At 49.9% G+C, this 6,809-nt stretch overlaps 1 long non-coding RNA gene across 1 annotated transcript in view; it reads right to left on the reverse strand.

Moving 5' to 3' along the window:
* LOC309660915 overlaps positions 1 to 4,859 on the reverse strand; it is a 176,009-nt gene extending 171,150 nt beyond the window's left edge. Inside the window, exon 1 of the long non-coding RNA XR_014263715.1 lies at positions 3,576 to 4,859. This is a non-coding gene — a long non-coding RNA (uncharacterized lncRNA). The remainder of the gene's footprint in view (positions 1 to 3,575) is intronic.
* Positions 4,860 to 6,809: the final 1,950 nt, after the last annotated feature.

Here is a 6,809-nt window from a genome sequence, read left to right on the forward strand (position 1 = left end):
TGACACCCAAGATGCTATTCTTCCAAGGTATGTATTTCTAACAACTGTATCTGAGCAAGGTTATGCTTCTAGCCCATGAGGAGCTCAAGTTTTACAAAGGGATAGAAAGTATTCCAGGGCCTAGTGCACACTAGGTTTTCTATTTGTGTCTAACTTTTCAACGCCCATCATTAATGCAATGGATATTTCGACTAACAAACATGATCCCATGAGTTGACACAGGCCAAAATTTTTTGGAAACGTCCTTTAAGTATGTTTTCTTAATTCCACCCACGACCAAGGGTGATACTCAATATTTTGACACTAGATAGTGGAGTGGTTGGGAGGGTGGGGAACCCAAGGGAGGGTTGAAATAAACTTCCTGTGAACCAATCCTGAACTATCATGACAAAGTAAACTGACATCCATCCAATGGCTGACTCCACACTTACTCTGCCTGGGATTAAGCACTTACAATTTCCAAGTTTTAGATGTTCACAGTGGTGTTCCTGGGAACATTTCTCTTGATTCTACCACTCCTGGAATTAAACGACCTCTTCCCGTTGGTTTCTAGGGGTGCAATAATTGAGAATCACTTCAACACCCACAGCACACCAGGCAGACAGCGGGTGCATGGCTGACTTGCAGAAGTCATGCTGCCTGACCTACACAGTCTCGACCCTGCAGGAGCAAGCCTCCCAAGGACCCACGGTCATCCTCCCCCACGTGTCTAAAGCCTCCAACTGTGGCCAACACTGCAGTATCCTCCAGTCTTGGGAATTTCAAGGGGACACAGATGCGCCAGCCTCCTGAGAAACGACAACTACAGCCCAAAGATTCACAGGGCTTCCATGGTACAGACATGCCAGAGGAGACTGCAAGCCTCTTGAAATTAAAACCAGATGCCAACCACTCCCAGACATGAATTAGAGGTGCTGCCTAATGCACTAACTTTGGAGATAAATAAGCTGAGACTCTGACACCAGCCTCACCCTCTGCAATCTCCCTTTGGATCTACCAACTTAAACTTTAAAGTTCATGTTGTCTGCATACAGAGGCCCTTACTATCCAGTCCCAACAATGCCATCAGTAGAGACTGGAGCCCACCCAACCAGGGACAAGGAGCATGGGCCTTCTCCAAGCCCAGACTCAAGCTGGGGGCATCGAGGCAGAGCTGTCTTGGGCCGCAGACACCACCCTCCCTCTGCCCTCGGAAGTGGAAGTACTTCATGGCCACGCCAGCCAGGCTGAGGAGTTCAGCCTCCTCACATCTTAAAGAGGCGGACTAGAGAAACGACCAATATATGTGAAGCGGGTTTGGAGATGGCCAGCAGTGATGCCCCAAGGAGTCAGAGGCACTGGCCTGGAGCAGGCGTTGGCAGAAGCCGGGATGAATTTCTAGAATGCTTCGGCAGTCCAAGATCCTCAATTATTTGGGGCAGGGGTTGGAGCCACTTCTGCAGAATTGGGACTTGAAGACACCCTGCACTCAGTTATGGAGACTCAGAACTTTTCCACGCCTGCAGTGGCCAGGGAGTATGACCCAAGTGCTGACCAGACTAGAGTGCAAGGACACACCTGGGAAGCTTTCTGCAGAAAGCGAAGCCCCCTTGACCCAAGGCTCCATGTCATCACCAAGGGCACCAGCATGACTCTCAGACCAGACACTCCACAGTAACACAGGACGCCAAGAGATCCTGCAGCCAAGTGCCTGCTTCCTGGGTGCCACCCGGACAGAACAGTGCCCAGAGCCCAGCGTCACAACCGACCACACAGCCAGCCAGAGACTGTTGGGTCATCTTCTGGCATCAGGACTGAGAGGCAGAAGCACTTTGATTCTGAATATTTGCCCAAAAAGGGAAAACCTTTTCAAATGAAGGGTAATTGACGTCATCCTTGAAGTTGCCTGAAAGAGCTACTGGATTCTACCATTTCCTGGAACACGATCGAGTAAGTTGCCTATTCAAGAACACAACTAAGGCTGACAAGTGTTGGTCTGTCCAGTTCAGCCCTTTCTCATGTGCTTAGGACAACAGCTTGGGCTCTGGAGAAGGCAGACCCAAGTTTGAATCCTGGTTGTGCCCCTTGCTTTTGAACTTGGGCCAAGTCATAACCTGACCCAAGAGCATGCAAAAAAACCAGTACCTGACTCACAGAAAGTGAGTGTAAGGGCAGAAGTCTGTTGTTCCAGAAAGGGAACCAGGGAGGCTGGGGTGAGGACAGGACTCCATCACCTGTCCTCAGGGCACTTCACCCACCATGCTGAGTCTCAGGCAGCAGCGGAAAGGCAAGTGGGGCTGTGTTAGTTGTATGACTCATGGGAGTTCTTTGTGCAAAAAGCAAAGGGGAGCAGGGGAATGGAGTGACTGCTGCCCTGCGGGGAGGGGTGGGTGAAGTACTTAGGCCCAAGTCTCTGAAACCAGGTGTGCGGGGCTCCTCTCCCGGATCTTAGAAGGATCAGATGATGGAGGTTGTTGTCTATGAGGTGATGGCTTAAAGAAATGAGGATAGGTCAGTAACTTGAGTAAAGAGGATATATCCCCTGAGCTATGTTTATTAAATCTAGGCCGAAGCTATGCAGTGCTACTAAGTTCTCAGAAGTACATCCACTGGACATAACCTCAAAGGGGAAAGTCTTTTGTATGCAAGGTTCCATAGCTCACAAGGAATTGCAAACTCTTACAGAACTAGCTAGAGGTGTTAGATACTCACCTGTTTGCAAAGCCCAGAGCCCTGCCAGCCTGTGAAATACTGTTTCTTGTTTTCAGTTGAGCAGCCCAAGGAGGGACCCAGTAACAAGCTTACACACAGGGTTGGAGGTAAGAATTCACTTCTTGTTCTTGCCTTGGAAGAAATTACAGAGGTTAACACTCATAAGTTTCTATAGGCGGGTCAGGGTTTTGCGTTATTAATCCTCTGACAAAGGTGTGGAGGACAAAAGCAGAGCTTTTGCTGTCATGGCCCTCAATAGTTCTCCCTTCTAGGAGGGCAGCCCCATGCCCCGCCCCAGGTTTCCAGGACACAAGGTGGGTACCATGTAGCTAAGTTTGCCCCGTGCAAATTCACCACCCCAGTTCATAGCTAATTGGACTATGGTTGTGAAACTGAAGACTAGAGCCATTAAACTGTAACTTGCTTGAATAAGTTGTAACTTGCCTTTACTCATCAAGCTTGCTGTAATTGTTCTTGCAAATTGCATCCCCTCCAAGCTTCACCTGAGCCTAAACTTATCAAGAGATTCCTTTAACTGCCACATATAGATAACACCTGATACATGGGTCAGTAATAGTGAAGAGTTGCCTAAGTGTTTTTCAGGAACTTGGAGCTAGTTCTGGCCCAGCTCAAACCAGTCAAGACCACTGACCATTCAACTGGGCCTGCGTGAGTGTCTGACGGATGACCTTTTGCCGTCACAGGGCCAAAACTACCCTCAGGTCGTGTTAACGTTGCCATTTTCTGAACATGAGCTCCGTGAACCATGCAACTCAGATACAATGTGCAGAGCAGCAATTACCTCTTTTCCTGCCTCCAATCACCTTCCCCTGCATCTCCATCCACCCTATACTCCTCACCCATAAGTATGCCAAGCCCCTCACCTTCAGGCAGCCAGGTTTGAGGTTCGTTCTCCCGTCTTCTCTCACTTTGGGGCCTCCTGAATAAGCCTTTTCTCAGCTACAGACCTCAGCGTCTCAGCATTTGGCTTGCTGTACTCATCAGGCGAATGAAACTGGTTCAGCAACAGAGGGACCCTTGATCCAACCTGGGCTCAATTATCGGGGAATTTGGAAGCGAGGGTCTGCTCGTGAAGCAGATTGAAGGTGATGGCAGTAAGACTGGCTTAAGGTGGGAGAGACAGAGGTGATCGCTTCCAGGGACACTTTCTAGAGATGCTTCTTGAGTGTGGCTTACCTGAGCTTGTTTACACGTTATAGAGAAGGACCCAGGAAAAAGTAAGATTCCTAGAGGAGCAGGGCTAGTAATGGGGAGGTTACCCTAGGGCACAGCATATCCCGATGTCCCCCTCCAAGAGGCGGGCCAGTCCAGCCCTGAGCTCCTGGAGAGAGCAGTGCTCACCCTGGCTCCCTGTTCCCCATTCCAGCACTTGGCACGGAGCCCTCTTGCAGGGGCCCAGCGCACTCGAACGGGAAGGAGATCCCTTTCCTCAGAGCCTGACGTGAGAACACGAGCGTTGAAAGTGAGCAAGCAGAAGTTCAGCACACCTGCCCAGGTGCTCCTTTGTTTCTCCCCAAAGCTCTGTACAGACTCCCTGTATAGACTCCCAATTTATGGAGGAGGCAACACGGGCTGAGGCAGATTCCCGGAGGGCCGCACATCCTGAGCCCTCGTTTTCACTACAAAGCAGTTGGCAGAACCAAAGGGGGCAAAGGTAAAAGCCTCTTCATACACACATCTAGAGCCAGACGAAGGGTTTCCTCCGAGTTACCCAGTTCAGGTAACTGCAACCTGTTTCCCTGAAGCCAGCCTAGGAGTTTTCCTGGAGAAAGACTTAAGGAGTTGCCCCAAAGTGCATGTTTTTAAGAGACACAGTTGACGTGCTCTGGAATTCAGTGCAAAGTCAGGTGATGAGCTTGGGGCTCATTCTCTGCAGGATGAGAATCAGCAGCTTCCTTTAGCTTGTCTGGAAGGCCCTTCACTAAGTATTGGAAAAACATGGTCCCTGTTCTCATGGTGTTTACAGCGGGGGCAGGGGTAAGCAAGCTGGATTAATCCAGCAGGCACAGCAACAAATGTTAAATGCTGCTTACATACAGTTTATGAATTCAGTTGAATGGACTCTGGCCTTAAACTGGGGTGTCAGGGAAGGCCCGGAAACAGGTGCAGTAGCCCCAAGGCAGGCGCTGTGCCAGTGGCAGAGCTAAAAGACTCGGTGAAAGAGCAGCTTGAGAGCCAGGCTAGGTCTGGGTGCCCCAGGGCCTTGTAGGCCTGCAGAGGATGTTGCTCTCTATTGTGAGATAGAAGGCCGGGGTGGGAGGTAGCGCAATTGAATGCCTGAATCTCTGGAGTCTAAAGAGATCAGATTTGGTGAAGGATTGAATGAGGGTGAGAACGGGTGGGTGAGGTTTCTGACCAGCGCAGCTAGAGAGATGGGGTCACTGGTCACTGCAGGAAGGGACCCCCCCCCAAAGGAGTCTGGTCTCATTCGCTTTGGTTTGGTCCTAGGCGGCTTCTCTGGGACATGCCCGAGGTGCCAGAAGGCAGTTTCAGAAGTGAGGCTCTCAAAAGTGGCTGGACTGACACAGCAGTGAGTCACCGGAATACAGTCGCTTCAGGGTCCCCACTGGAGGCCAAGGGCACATTGTTAGGTGGTTGTATTAAAGGCGTGGGTGAGAAGTAGGAGAAACCGAGGAGAGCTGGAAACACAGCTAGCCACAGCTCAAGTATCACTGAGCCCTTACAGCTGAAACCACCAGACCAGGGTCACCCCAGAGAAGAGCACCCCGCACCCCTCTTCCTTCCAACTGCTGCAACGCCCTGCCAAGTCACACTGTCTGCGACGTATGTTTTATAAAGGCCAGCATCCCCACCACACCCAAACTTCTCTCAAGCCCCCACACCAACCTAATTTACTTGTAAGCTAAAAGAGCCATAGAGCCTAGCATCCTGCCAGGGGTTTGGAACTTAATTCTAAGTTTGCTTTACAGTCTCATTTTCACCTAGTCCAATGAGGCTTTACCCACACTCAGAAGGGCTTGAGGCTGAGGCCTCAGTTTTACTTTCAAGTCAGTCCTTGCATTACATAGATGCCCCAGGGATGAACTTAAGTTATCACACCTGCTCTTAACCCAGTCCCAATAAGGGTAATAATTAAATCCTGGTTTCTCAGAATAATTAATTACAGCTCCCACCTGTAGAACACTTGTTTTTTCATTTCTGCTGTAGAAATCTCACCCTTATGTACAAAGACACAACATTTCTAGGGTCCTTCAATTCACAAAACTACCTTCCCATCTACCCTGTGCCAGGGACACACTCCCAACAAGAACAGGGAATGGAGTATCAGGAATGCACTTGCAAGGGCTGGAAGGTTGCAGTTCAAAATAAGGTGGTCAGGGTAGGGGACTTTCACTGAAAAAAGTGACGCGAGCAGAGCATTTAAGTACTTTTCAGAGTAATTCCAGGTAGCGAACAGAGGTGAGGGGGGACCCCACAGGTGCAAGAGCAAGCCTGGGGCATTCCTGGGGTACCAAGGAAGCTGGCGTGCTGCAGAAAGCAAGCAAGGGGGAGCAGAGCTGAAGGCAAAGGAGAGTAAGATGGAGTCTCATGGAACCCATCACACAGGGCCCAGTAGGCCATGTTAATCCCTTTGGCTTTAACTTTGAGATTCCAAGCGCCTACAAGTTTTAAGCTGAGGAACAAATTTGATCTTCAATTTTGAAACCAACAGGCTGCAGTCAGGAGAGCAGACTAAGGTGAAGGTCGGGGAGCAAAAGCCAAGAGACCAGATAGGAAACACCTGCGTTAACCCAGGTACGATTTCAGGGCTCTGCAGGCCTATTAAGTAGAGGACGCAAAAAATGAAGCTGGATGCAGTTTGAAAACAGAGCGAACAGGATTTTCCAGTGGATTAGAGAAAGTCAAGGATCACCCGAGGTTTTCTAGTTTGGGCTTCAGGTCCTTTAACATATTCTCACATTCTCCCTCCTCCCCCCCAATTCCGATGGAAAGACAGTAGCCCCCAGCCCCCGCTGAAAGGTGAGGTTCAAAGTATCAATAACACCTCAGAACCCTTGCTTCTCCCCTCGCAACGAGCCGCCGCCTCGATCTTACAAGGAAGCTCCCTTTCCCTTCTGCTGTCTTCATTAGAAAAT

The sequence above is a fragment of the Balaenoptera physalus genome (assembly GCF_965194825.1).
Source record: "Balaenoptera physalus genome assembly, chromosome: 5".
In the NCBI taxonomy this organism is placed as follows: domain Eukaryota; kingdom Metazoa; phylum Chordata; class Mammalia; order Artiodactyla; family Balaenopteridae; genus Balaenoptera; species Balaenoptera physalus.